At 45.5% G+C, this 14,579-nt stretch overlaps 1 protein-coding gene and 1 pseudogene across 1 annotated transcript in view; one reads left to right on the plus strand and one right to left on the minus strand.

The window, feature by feature from the left end:
* LOC142587482 (kunitz-type serine protease inhibitor 6-like) overlaps window positions 1-7,436 on the minus strand; it is a 74,565-nt gene extending 67,129 nt beyond the window's left edge. The window contains exon 1 of the mRNA XM_075698532.1: window positions 7,348-7,436. The gene's annotated coding sequence lies outside the window, so the exon portion shown is untranslated. The remainder of the gene's footprint in view (window positions 1-7,347) is intronic.
* A 190-nt stretch (window positions 7,437-7,626) lies between these two features.
* Window positions 7,627-12,108, plus strand: LOC142587480 (solute carrier family 41 member 3 pseudogene; annotated as a pseudogene).
* Window positions 12,109-14,579: the final 2,471 nt, after the last annotated feature.

Here is a 14,579-nt window from a genome sequence, read left to right on the forward strand (position 1 = left end):
CACAGGAAGGTGTAAGAAAGAGATTGCGACACATGTAGGGCAAGACGTGGTTTGCAGAATTAGTAACTTAACATGATTGGTTCAAGTTAGGTCTCGGGGAGATGTGAACACCGAGGTATTTGAACGTGTCACCGGGAATTATAGGACAATTTTAATATTTCATTCAGGAGTTGGAAAGTTGAGACGACGGAGAAATGAAAATAGTAGAGTTTTATTAATTTTTAAATGCTTTAACCTAGTTTCACACCACTCTTCTATGTGATCATGATCGTTCTGGAGGATAGAAATATCGGACGAGTTTGTTACAAGGCGGCATAGAATAAAATCAACGGTGAAGATGCGCATTTTCGATGACAGATGAAGGGGTAAGTGGTAATATATATTAAAAATAGAAGTGCACTGGGACCGTGCCCTGGCGGACACCGGATAACACTTGTGAGAATGATGATGAATATGCATTAACATAGACGAAATGATGACGCTCTGTTAAGAATGCTTGAATCTAATTAATTGTGAAAGTTCGGGCAGTAAACGAGCCTGAGGTACTTATCGAACGCCTTTTCGAAGTCAAGGCCAAATGCATGGACAGGTATGTCATTATCAAGGGATAAGTGAATGTCGTACAAGAATAAAGCGAGCTGCATTTAGCAGGAATAGCCTTTACCGAAACCGTGTTGGTTAGAATGAAAAAAGTTCATGCACCATAGAAATGTCACTACACTGGAGAAAATGACATGTTCTAATAATTTGGAGTTGAGTCATGTGATTTAAATAGGGCGGTAATTTTGCGACAGGACTTACTGCCTTTTTTTAAAAAAAAACTGGGATTACTTTGCCAACACGCCAGCCAATCGGTATAGTGCCTGTATTAAGATATTGCTGGAAAAGTTTGGCAAGAATTATGCTGGAATGATGCTTAGTGTTTTTTTAGTATCTTGGCATTGATTCCATCGATTGCGGTCGACGATATTTTTTTAAGTGAATCAATTATTTTAGCAATGCCAGGTGGGTCAAAACGCAATGTTATTCATATGAGTATCAGTGTATGGTAAAATATCGGGCATGTTTTCAGTGTTTACATTAGTAACAAACGAAGTTAAAGTCATGTTTAGGAAATTAGCAACTTCGCTTTCCACCATAATACTGCCCATATCATCACAAAGCGAAATAATGCTCTCCTGATGAAGGTTGATGGTTCGCCAGAAACGTTTTGGAATACTGTGTAACATTGACGGGAGTGTAAGGAAAAGAAATTGCGTCTGGTAGCGGTATTAAGCGAGTTATAATGCTTCGTTGTAGCGTGATACTTGTCCCATGTTATTGAAGATCCCAAAGAAGAATCCAAGGCTTTAGCTGGGCGATGTAGACGCTTTTCTTTATTTGTTAATATTTTCAAGGTTGTATTGAACAACGCAGAGCGTGCGCGTTCAGTTATTTTTATAGTGGGAATATGTACTTTTATTGAAAGCGCCATTTCAGATTTGAATAGCTGCCAATTTGACACGACGGTGCGTGAGGGATAAACAAGTGTAAAAGGATCACAGAACTTTGTTAGTTCGTTATTTATGCTAACCTAGTCCCGTTCATTTAAAAGGGTGAGTGTCTTTGCTACTTCGACTTTTCAACAATTATTTTTCTGTAGCTGGGTCAAGTATATCGCCTTTGTTACCGCATAAAAGCTTGTCGGAGCGGAGCTTGAAAGGGGCTTGCATGAATTTACCAAACTGAACCAAGTGCCTTCAAGCGAGACGGAAACGAGGCCAGAAGTTGTGCGCTTTAGCCTACTTCCTACAGACAGTGCTCTTTTTCTTTGAAATGGGAATGTTTAGCAATAATTGGTCTTAACCCATCCTGGCGGAATGTTCCTAGTCGGTGAGCACGATAGAAGTCACGTGGTTGAACAACAGCGCCGACGTGCAACTTTCAATGTTTAGTTAATAGCTTTTTCGAATCCTGCCAGCTTTCGTTTCGTACATGTTTCAGACCATCAAATAAAGATTACACCGTCTAGATCTATCTTCTGCGTCATCCATGCGGCATGCCAATATCGAGACTTGAGACAAGCAGTCGGTGCTAATAGACTCTATGTTATCCACTTGGAACAGCAGATGGAACTGCAGGTGGGGAGACGCTAAGGGCAGAGCTCGTTGCAATATCATACGAATTAAGCCCACGTGACGCCGGACACCCATATGCATATGTGGCTGAACAGGTAAATTATACTGACAAAATATACAGACACAAAAAATGGAGAGAGAGAGAGAGAGACGTGTCTTATGTCGCACTAATTTATCTGTTCAGCTAGGAGAGACTAGCTAGCCCAACAATTAGTCCTTCGTGAATATTGATATGTGATCGTCGTAGCTACGTATTGTACCAAGGGTTACTTGAGCAAAGCCAACGAAGGCAACATTAAAGAAGGTGGGGCTTAGGACACCTCCTTGCAGGAATCCACGGACAACAAGGAGTCTTCTTGTTCCGCCATCATTCGTGAACATCAAACTTATGTAGCCATTCAGGTAATCTACACGCCGCATGTAGAGACTGCCGCCAATGCTCGACGAGCTCAAGCCATCAAGGATGGCTTCTTGAAGTGTATTATCATAGGCATCTTTTATGTCTAAGAAAAGTGCTCCTGCGTCTCCGTTTTCCGTGTGCGATCGTGGACAAACGATCAGTGATCTATCTACAGCAGATCATCCACGTCTGAATCCGGTTATCATTTTAGGAAAATGCTCATTTTTTCCCCCATGAAGCTCTATTATCCACGATCCGTTCCACCCCCGCAACAACACGCTGCAGCTACTGGCCGGTAAGACGATAATTTGTAAGGAGCTTTCCTTGCGTTTAGGAGGGCTCCGAAACGGCTGGTTTTCCACTACCTCGGAACTGTACTCGACAAACAACATTGAATTATGGTACGACAGCACAACTTTCAGGCCTTTCAAGCCGAGGTGGCACCGAGCATTCTATGAAATGCAGTCAGGACATGCTGGAGATGATGAAACAGCTCGAAGCACGAAGTGGAGCGACGAAATTCGCAACCTTAAAGAAACATCAATAAGAGCATGTGAGGGTTTATTCAGTGGGAAGCATCCTGAACTACCTGAACTGGTTGTCTTCGGCGACCTTCGCTTCCGTGATAGACTGGTGAGTGCAAATCCTATAAAGTGGCTTTCGAGGATCCAGCGATTTTTAATTTAAAAATTTTCAGAAATCCCTGACAACGCTTGCAATAAAGTTTATTTTATGAGCTAAGGAAACTAAGTCGTGATGATAACCTTTTAAAGTAGATTGAATCATTTGTCGCTAATTCTTCCCAGTCGGTAACGAATAGTGAGCCTGATTCACCACAGCAGCGGTCAGTCAGGAGTTCCACATGGCTCCGTGCTGCGACTTCTTGTATTCCTTATCTATGTTGATGACTTTGCTACTGCTATCACTTATGACATACACTTATTTGCATGTGACTGTGCAGTCTTGAGAGAAATAGTACCGGACATGGCGTCACCCTGCTTCTGGCCGACCTCAATAATGTCAACAGTTAGTACTGAATGTAGCGAATGGAGCTTCACAAGTGCAAGTGCAAGTTCAGGACAGTATCTCGATCTAACGGTAACCTGCTCGCGTAGCTTCTCATTACCGTTTCTTTATAAATAGGAAGTATATACAAATGCGTAGGCATGCGCGTAACGTCTAACTTAGCGTGGAGTCATCATGTCGAATATGTAAATAACAAAACCAGCAATGCCCGCTGCGGTTGTCTAATGGATGTACAGTTGCGCTGTCGAGCTGGTGTTTGCGGCTGCTGTGACAACTTTTCAGCCTGGGTAAATGCAAAAGCATTTATGCACTTAGACTTAGGTGCACGTTCCGAACAGTCCCAAGTCGTAAAATATTATTTCCTAGACTACCACTTCGGCGTGATCCATATCCAGATCGCTGATTCGACACGATGAACAGAATTTAACTTGAAAGTGATCTCTTGCAGTTATTACGTAAGTTTTCTTGTGCTTCCCCTCTTTTCAAATTCTGCTTCGGATAATCCTGTTAGTAAAAGACTTAGAATATTCTGCAGTTCTATGGGACCTCATTCAATGAAACTTATTAGATCCCCTTGATCTAATCGTAATATCGGAATTAACTCGTTTTATAATGCGAATCTAACGCCGTGCTGTGAGCGTGGCTACGATGAAATCCAGTCTGGGTCTCCAGCCTTTTGGCAACATGTCGAATGATTTCTCACGTATAGCTACATATGTTATGTCACCACCATACTATACTTTCGAAATTCATGTCAAGAGCATATTACTTAGATCATTGATCGTCAGGATAACGTTTGAGGTGCCTATGTTACACGGCGTGTTTTTGCAATCATTATTGTCGCGATCATCGAAAGAATGAAAAAACATTCCTACTGCAACTTAATCTATTAAAACGTGAGCTTTGAAAAGCATTAGCTAATATTGAATAAGAGTAATAAAGCGAGTTCTTTTTATGTAGAGTATAATACGCTGTCTTATAAATCGGCATTCAACAAGCACTTAGTAATCAATATATAATCGACAAAATTATTAATGTTTCTAATGACGAATTTTGTTCCTAGCCCCCTCTCCCTACGTCGTTTCTTCTGTAACCCACTACCTTCTCTCGTGTCGAAAGGCCCTGAAGGGGAAGGAAAGACTAAATAAGTAAATAAATAATGCTATCGCAAATATAAGTAGAAATGCCACTGGTTTCAATGGCTCCGTTATTCAAATTGGTGTTTAAATTCTACAGTCATTCATTCTCGCAGCTCAACTGAAGCGAAATTTCATTAAAGTCGTTTCTCAAACAAGCATGTCTTTTCGTAGTGTCGGCGTCATTTTCCATGACTATCGAATTCACAATGCGATCGGTCGAAGCAAAATGTTCAAAGCGAATCTGCTTTTTTTACAATGCCCCTCCAAGTACCGCAACTGCAGGTACAAAGGCAAGAACTTGTTCATCTACCAAGACGCACGTGCTCATAGAGAGGAAATCCTGTTTGTGTATCTTCCTACTTATAGCAACAAGTTACAACTCGATAAAAACATTGCCTCGCCTAGGATTCTATCCTGGCAATATACTTACAATATACTATTCCGAATCATTGACTAGAGGTGGCGAATCCTTAAACGCCCGCTAAACGCTCAACGGTTATTGTTTATGTTCGGCCTGGACCACGTGTGGCACACATCAATAATTTGTTATCGCCGTTCATGATAAACATGGAAACACTGCATATCTGTTAGTGCCATTATCAAAATATCTTACACGAGCGAGCACAGATCTGCCGCTAGTAACTTAAGATGAGTAAAAGTAAACTTACTTTCAGCAAATAACCAGCCACTGCGGTAACGTTGTTCGAGGAAACGTTGTTCAAAGCAGAAGCATCGTCTTCAAGCCTGGCTGTACTGCTAGGCTGAGAACTTGTATAGTGACCATTTTCTTGCGCCTGTGCGTCCAAGCGTCCTTAATTAAACACTACCTAAAAGATTAGTAAAATGCATAACGTGTGGATGTATGCAGAATTTATTATTCGAAGGACAGACTGCCTGGCCTTTGTACAGCGTTCAAGGAACATAAATCGTGAGAATCCTAACTACAACTTCGAAGCCCATTTCTGGCAGAAGACATCATAGCGTGTTTGCGTAGGCAAAAAGTCAGGTATTAAGGAATAAAAGTGACAGACGTATTCATGACTTGCCACGTATCCGGAGAAAATTATCCCAGAACGACAATATATTGAAAAACTTAAGCTATCTTCATCACCCGGGATCGATAACATTAATTCACAATTTCTAAGGAACACTCAAAACATTTGTGCATCTTATTTGTGTTTACTGTACTCAAAGTCACATTTCACGGGCCAGCGTATTGGAAATACGGAAAGGTCATTGCAGTCTTCAAATCAGGTACCAGAGAATCACGGCAAAACTACCGACCCATTTCTTTAACTAGTATCCCGTGCAAAAATATGGAGCATGCCATTTACACACATATCATGGACTTCCTCGATTCGAATTGTTTCTTCAATCTTGCGCAACATGGATTTCGCAGAGCTCTTTCGTGCGAAACTCAACTGGCCATGTTTGCGCACGACTTACATGCTTAGATTGGAATTTTGAGACTGACGCCATTTTCGTGGACTTCGCGAAAGCGTTTGATAAAGTACCCCACAAGCACCTTCTACTCAAACCTTCACATTTAAATCTTCACCCCGACATCATAAAGTTGACCCGCGAATTTCTAAATAACCGCTCTCAGCCTGTTTTTGTTAACAATGTTACCTCTGCTTCCCTTCCAGTAACATCAGACGTTTCACAAGGGTCCGTCCTTGGCCCGTTTTTATTACTTACATACAGTAACGACCTACCAACTCATGTATCTTGTAATATCCGAATGTTTGTCGACGATTGTGTTGTTTATCGCCCTCTTGCCAACGCCTCTGATCCGTTAACAATTCAAAGTGATCTTAACCATGTAAAACAATGGTGCGACGATTGCCTAATGGAAGTTAACCCTCCCAGATGCAAAGCCTTATCTTTCAACCGCCGCCGCTTTCCACTTGTTTTTTTTTTTCTTATGCGATTAGCAGCTTTCCCGTCGAAGCAGTTGAATCATTCAAGTATCTGGAAGTCACTTTCTACCATGACATTTCTTGGGCTTTACGCGCACTAACGTCATATCATCTGCGAATAAAGCATTTGGATTTTTGCAACGTCATCTACCTAACGCACATAAAAGCGTAAAATTGTTAGCTTATAAAACTCTCGTGATAACAAAATTGGAATATGCTTCACCAATTTCGAACCCGCGACAAGCTTATATTCAAGACGCTCTTGAGTCACTACACAACCGTGCTACTAGATTTATTCATCGTTCATTTTCTTATGATGTTAGCGTGTCATCATTAAAAGCAGAATCTAATTTACCCCTTCTCTCATGTCGCCACCGCATGGCCAGTCTTTCTTTATTCTATAAACTTTTTCATAGCACTATGGGTATCCCGCCATAAATTATTCACCCAACACGCATATCTAATCGCACTGGTCATCCTCTTGAAGTCGCTCGCCCACGTGCACCGCACCATTACCTTTACTACGTCATTTTTTTCCTCGTACAGCAGCTGTCTGGAATAGCCTTCCAGGCGGCATCGCTGCAACCCCTTGTCCATCCGCTTTCATAGAAAGCGTCGCCAGTCACCTTTCACCATAGATTAAGGCATGGTTTTTGCTTATTTCTGTGTAACCCACCCCTTACGTAATACCTCATCACGGGGTCTTTAAGGAATAAAAATGAAATGAAATTAAATGCGCAACTCACGTGGGCACTCTTCAATGTGTTATATATTTGCTATAGGCGCTTATCAAGGTACCGGCACGTCACCTACAGAATGTAGGCACCGGTGCCCCTCTTCACTGCCCAGACAGCAATATCGTGGGCGCCAACCTCTGATTATACATCGTCGGCAACCTAAATGCCTCCGGCCCCACGTGTCCTTACGCAGATATTACCGATCGTATTTCAGGACGGTGTCACTTATCGGATAGAACCGTATGGGTTTTGTCACTCTTGAAAACGGGAAAATACGGTTAGTTCCAACGGGCGATTCGCCGTTCTATGGCGTCGCAGCCTTTAGTCAAGCGTGGGCCTTCCCTGAGAAAAATATTCACATGTCGTGCTGATAGTTCGCGCGCTCACACCCGTACGGCATCGCAGCGGCCACTTCATTCATCCTTATCGCCCACCGAAGATACGATTACGCCATTCGTCAAGCACTTGACAGCGCAGACAACGGTCAACTCCTGCGTCGTTCACAACGTTCTGCCGCTGACAGCGTTTCAGCTTCGTGTCTCGGCCAGTCGCAACGAGTGCATTTCATAACTCGCCGAGCCTGGACGGCTGCGCCTCTACAGCCGTGTTGTTCGCGTGAGTGTTCCGAGCTCCATGTCAAAGTTTATTTGCGCGGTGCCGCTCAGCCCCGTCGACTGCACGTTGGCTTCCGGCTACGCGCTGGGTCCCTTGGACGAACCACCTCCGCAATCACCCGATGCCGTGGACTGTCACAGCAGACACATCGGCAAGCGCCGCCTTCATACCCACCAGCTGGCTCCCGGCGGTCGCCAGGCGTGATCGTCCTGTCTTGCATCGCCTCTCGCACGCATCGAACAACGGAACGCCGCGTGCTTTCTGAACCGGTAAAATCATGACCAACGAAAACACCGAAGGTGCACACGACCTTTACGGCGTGCACCTCGTCAACATCGGTGGTGGTGTCCCCAATCAGAAGAGTAGCAAGGTCAATAGCAGCAGCAGGTGTCCGAACGGCGTACATCTTAACGGCTTTTCTAATGAAGCCTTCGAAGCATCAGAGTCAACTGAGGAGGTTTCCAAGTCCATAGATTCTTGCCACACGGGGGACTGTGCATCTTCTATCGTTACCAACAGGGGCCACCCGGCCATCCAGCGCTCGCTCACCTTGGTGGAGGCTTCGGTGCTTCGAAAACCGCACGTCACTAACCGGCTACGCACAGTGTCCGCGGGCGTGCACCCCGAATTCGATGCGGCACGTAATCGCAACTCATGTCTTCTGCGATTCTGCCCCCGCGGCTCCCTGTACGACGTCATCCAGGATCTTCCCGCTAAGCCCCTCGTCAGCGACGCCGAAGAGGGCAATGCCATTGCGATCATCGGGCAGGAGCCATTTCTCCCGAGTAAGCCAATACCCGAAGAGCCCAAAGACGAAGAGGTGGTGGAGACTCCGCTGAAGATTCTCGTGCAAGTTTTCATTCCTTTCATGCTAGCCGGGCTGGGCATGGTGGCAGCCGGCGTGCTGCTCAATAAAGCGAAGTACTTGGACGTATTCAAGGAAATCCCCGAGCTTATGGTTATGGTGCCTCCGCTGCTGGGTCTCAAAGGAAATCTCGAAATGACTCTAGCTTGCCGTATGTCAACACTGGCGAACCTTGGCAATGCGGCTAGCCGTTCAGCGTTGCTGAGCATCACCGCTGGAAATCTCGCACTTATCCAGTGTCAGGCAATCGTTGCCGGCCTGGTCGCTGCCATGCTTGCCGTCGTCAAGTCGCTCGCCTCAGAAGGCTGTTTAGACTGGAACCACGTCCTCACGCTCGTCACTAGCGCGGCGCTTACGGCGGAGCTTGCTAGCATTGTGCTCGCAAGCGTGATGGTTCTTGTTATAGTTCTGTGCCAACGACTACGCATGAACCCGGACAACGTGGCCACGCCTGTGGCCGCCTCTCTGGGCGACGTCATTACCCTGGCGCTTCTTGCCGGCTTCGCCACGTTGCTGCATGTTTCACTGCGAAACCAGCAATGGGCGTCGGGCTTACTGCTGGGCGCAGTAGTGCTTCTAGCCCCGGTGTGGGCGTTGTTGGCTTACCGCAACCCTTACACGCGTGAGGTTTTGAGTCAGGGATGGCTGCCCGTCCTCTTTGCTATCGTCGTCTCCAGCGGTGGCGGTTACATCCTGGAAATCGCTAGCACCAAGTACGAAGGCCTCGCTGCCTATCAGCCAGTCATAAACGGCGTCGGAGGAAACCTAGTGGCCGTGCAGGCGAGCCGAATATCCACATACTTGCATCTCAGTAGCGAGCGGCCTAGCTTGCCACCGGAAGAAAGCCGCTGCGTAGGACCCATAGCTGTTTTCTTCGGTAGCTGCCTCCACGCCAGAACGGCTCGCCTTCTTTTGCTTCTACTGATTCCGGGTCAGCTCATTTTCGTAGCAGTCATCGACAGTGTCGAAGGGAAAGGCGACGCGTTTCGTGGTCCCTTTGTGGCGCTATACGTGGTAGCAGCCTTCATTCAGGTGTGCATCCTGCTTTACGTGGCCCGTGTTCTAGTATACACTCTATGGAGCCGCGGAGTGGATCCGGACAACGCGGCCATACCGTTTTTGACTGCTCTTGGAGACCTCTTCGGCGGCGGCCTCTTGGCCCTTGTGTTCTGGATTCTGAGTGTTATAAGTCCCCCCCTACCGCACTAATGCACCTAATTACACTCACTGGGTGTCGAATGGAGTCCGATAGCGTGTCAGTGCGAAGCCAGTGCATGCAGTTAAACAGAGGTCGCATCTACCATCTTCCAGCCCATCTTCTCTATACCACTAGTAACACATTTGTGATATAAACTACATTTCCCCGCATCCCTTATGCTTCTCGACTGACTGTGTGTGTGTGTGTTGGCGAACTTGTCGCCGTTCAGACTATTGCGGATTGCGAAAGACGCGGTTTTATCCGAAGCAAGAAAGACTAAGGATACCGTGGTTAGTCCTGGAGTTACATACTGTGAAAACTGTTTCGAAGTGTTCTCTTTGCGCTAAGTGTTGAAATGTGCCACTGCTATAAAAGACGTTCGTCTGCAAATTATTGCGGAGGAATTTTAACGCTATTGATTTCTTAAGGTTGGTGTCTTCTTTTTCTTACAATAACGACGTTTCCAGAAGTTTTTATTGCATTTGGTACGTCTTAGGTAAGAACACTGTTCTCCGTTCCATGCATAGCAGTCAAGGCTGTGGAAGCTATGCAAGAAGTTCGGTCAAGAAAGTTTATCCCTCCGCGCGTTCAGTCTATGCTTCGCTGCGCAACAACAGCGTTTGCTCGCGCAAGCATGCACGTGAGGCTCCTCGCGACGGGTTGCATGTAAAGAACCCGAAGAGAACAAAAATAAAGATGATCAAAAACAACGTATTAGCGGCCGTGTACCACCGTGTGTTTGTTTCTAGGAAAGAAAACATGTTTCAGTGAATACTGAGCCTACATAAAACGTTTCCCCACAGCTGCAGTAAAAAAAACATCGGACTATATCCAAGAGCGAAGGAAGCCTCTACAACAAGTCTCAGATATCCACAGCGTTGACTGCTATGTATGGAACTGAGTATAGCTTGTCTTGAGCGCTTGGAATTCTGCTGTTTTACACAAAACACTAGTTTTATAGAATAACAGCGAAATCAAGTGAAATAGTTCTTTCCACTACTACTTCTGCATCATTTAAGAGCATTTATTGCGAACGAATGAACCGCACTTGTAGAAAAATGTATGGTTGCCCCTTCGCGTAAGTCCCACGCGTTCCTATTCGAGCTGCAGGAAAGCGGTATTTAACGTAGTATGGTGTAAAAGTGGACGAGATCGATCATGTTCATTATGACTGCAGCGGAAAAAGGGCGGCAAGTCAAATAGAAGAATGTACAGAGGACAAGGGAGGATCTACCAAATGATAGTTGACTGCAAACTGCAGCGATTTTCGTCTGCGCGCGCACCTTTCATATCACTAGCTTAAGCCAAGTCTATTCGAGAAGGCTGACTTCGCAATCAAGCAGGTTGATAGAAGGAACCGGTATGCGAAATTCCTTTTTTTTCCTTCTACGAAGGGCAGTATGAACCTGCGCACAGTAGGAGCAAACGCCCAACTAAGAAGAAGCTGTTTATTGCAAACAGGAAGGAATGCATACAAAAATCCCCGCTGCGTGCGCACGTTCTCATTACATTTATTATAAAGAAACTGAGTTATGCAAAGCAGTTCCATCTGTCAGCCTGCGTAAATGCGGAATAGGCCTTCTTGAAAGAATTCACCTAACCTAGTTGTATTAAAGTGGCCACATCTACGGGGGTCCTTGCCATTACCAAACTATGTCGTTATTTTGTTCGACGCTTCTCCTGTGCACTACTTTTCTATGTGTTGACGTGCGTTTTGCGGTGCCGTCGTTACGAGTACTTATGTTGACCGGACAGACAATAAAAATTGCCCTTGGTTGGTATAGTCAACATCCCCCTGTCTGCATACGGCCAGCCTGGAGCAGGGAGCTGAAGCTATCTGAGGTACCATGATTCATCGTCCTGCCAAAGTTTATCTTATACTCTTGTTTGCGAAATGAATTTTATAAGATGGGCTAGCTGCTTTATACAAGCTATCGTCCCTTTTTTTTCTCAGTTTATTGGACGATCACACTAAAAAAGAAATACATGGCGTAGTTGTGCAGCCACTTGTTTCGCGCTTGCTTTGCACCGTTTTGGTTGCTTCCTGCTACAAAGCAAGTGACATATCCTGGAATAAATTTTAAGCACTATCGTCCCGAATTCATTGCGTTTACAATTTTTGCCGACCTAACGCAGCCACCCTTACTGAGACTATTTGAAGTCACCTGTAGGTCGTTGAGAATCATGAGGACACCGCTGGTAATCCGGTTGTTAGCGTTTTTTTTTTTTTTTTTTTTTTGCTCTCTGGTATACAAAAACCGTCGCCCGCGAAGGCACGGACGAAAACTAGATTTGTGTGCTTCGTGCACTGTGGTGACGTTTTTACTATTTCAGAAGCACAATAACGCTCTTTCGCTTCTCTGTTTGCATAATATGTTTTTGAAATATCCCTTCAAAGACGCCTTGTTCTGCGAGAACCGGTATGACAACGACTGCGATTGTCCGCTTTCAGGAAGATCAATAACTTTGAGATCGAAGCCAGTGCTCCATGGAGATGGTGCACAAGTTCTCGCTAAATATTACCCACAGTGTTAATCCCGTGAGAAATTTAAAAACTAGAGCGATGACTCAAAGCGCAAGAGGGATTTCACTATTACTGACAAACAAAACATACAGCCCAGGGTTTCCCAGCTATCAGGCGGTTACAACCGCGCCCAAACACCTAAAAAGTGTACCCTGAAACGTACCATGAGTACAGTGATGAGTGGCGTCTGAGAATGGGGTTCAAGCAAAAGATTTTATAGGTTGAATTTTAAGGCGGCAAGCCAACACTTGTCAGTTGAGCTCTTGTTTCGTTAATGACACACTAGCGTAACGGGAAAGTTTAGACCGAATAATGTGGGTGGCTTAATGTTGCTCTGATTCTATAGCATATCTTGTGTTAACTGACCAGGGGGTCCTACATCGCACTTGCAGATAAAATTTTACTCCTCAATAAAGCTTTACAAATCTGTAGTTTGTCATATGTTCGCGGAAGAAGAGTTACGACGTTTAAAACTAAGCGTGCGATTGTCATTATTAGTGACACAGTTGAGAACATGCTCTCCAGGACACGTTCTTAATAATCGGGAGGCCTGAATACTTGTAGGAGGAAACAAAAGACAGTAGCCTGCCATCCCTGGCATAAGAAAGGAAAGCGAAATTGATAGGGACGAGTGATAGGAGCGTGTATTTGCACAAGTCATTGTTTAGCGTTATGAGCCATAGGAAGCGCCAAGAGGAGTTTACTATTCAAATCCCACTTTAGGTTAAGGCGATCGGAACAATTAGTAATAACGCGATGAATTACGCAGTCGTCGGCGAAAAGTTCGATGCCGGATGTTATATTGGTAGCGAGTTCGGTAATGTATAAGTGGAAAAGTAGTGGTCCTAAGACGGACCCTTGAGATACAGCTCAGGATACTGTACTTGGTGGAGACTGATATCCGCTAACGTATTTTTAGAAGAAACGCTTTATCAATTCCAGAACGTTAGGGGCCATATTTAGTTTAGGAATGTTGAAATATCGAACAGCACGTTGGATGTTTCTCAGCCGAACGACACAACCATCCGACGTCCTATCCTATTTCTTCTTCTTTCCTCTAGACTGGATCTCACCTGCCAGTCAGTTCGTCCTTTTCAAAGCGCGCCACTTAAACCGCTACATTCGTCACCCCATCTCCCCCAGAGGTGCGGTTCGTGTCGAAGAGAAGTCAACATCGAAACCTCGAGAGATGTAGAGTTTCAGCTGGCTAGCATGGGCCGAGATAACATGGTTTCGGCTTTTGACGCCCAGCTCCGTAGTAGCCGCCAGACGGAAGGTAAATGGGACCATAGCCTTCACTACACAACATGCATCGGCGAACCAGGGCAAAAACTTCTGGCAGCGTTGCGATACACGCTCGATGCGTCGAACCAGTAGTAGGTCTCCTGGTCGAAACGAAGACGTGCTTTGCTGGAAAGATTAACGCAGTTTTGCCTGTTGGTGCGCTTTGGCCAGCCAAGTTCTGAAGCGCGTCTTTCTAAGTTCGGAGGCACTGGCGCCAGGAGGACGGTGGTGCAGCGAGGCATCACAACAAAGTAAACTTTCTTTCGGAAGCCTCGGCGTCTTTCCACTGACGACCTTGAATGGTGATTCCCATGTGATCCCTTGCTGAGACGTATTCAGCGCGAACAGTGTGGCAGCGACGTATTCATCCCAGTCGTTACGAGTTCGACTTACGCATGACGTCAATATATCTTTTATGGTGCAGTTTGTACGCTCCCAGCTGTCTGCTCGTTTGCGGATGCTGTGGGGTGGCTGCGGCATGACGAATTCTATGTTCATTTAATGGTTCCTAACTCCGCGCGACATGAATTCCATGCAGAGGTCGGCAATGAGCAAGCGTGGCGTGCCGTGGCGAAAAACGACGCACTCGTTATGGAAAGTTTGAACCCGCTGAAACACACTGAAAACAGTCGGGGATGCGTTTAACTTCGGTCCACATTGTGAAGTAGTCTGTTGCCACGATTAGTTGGCACGTGCGGCGTACGAGGAAACGGTCCCAAGTGATCGACTCCCACGACCGCAAAGAAAGTTTAAGG

The sequence above is a fragment of the Dermacentor variabilis genome, chromosome 7 (assembly GCF_050947875.1).
Source record: "Dermacentor variabilis isolate Ectoservices chromosome 7, ASM5094787v1, whole genome shotgun sequence".
NCBI classification, from domain to species: domain Eukaryota; kingdom Metazoa; phylum Arthropoda; class Arachnida; order Ixodida; family Ixodidae; genus Dermacentor; species Dermacentor variabilis.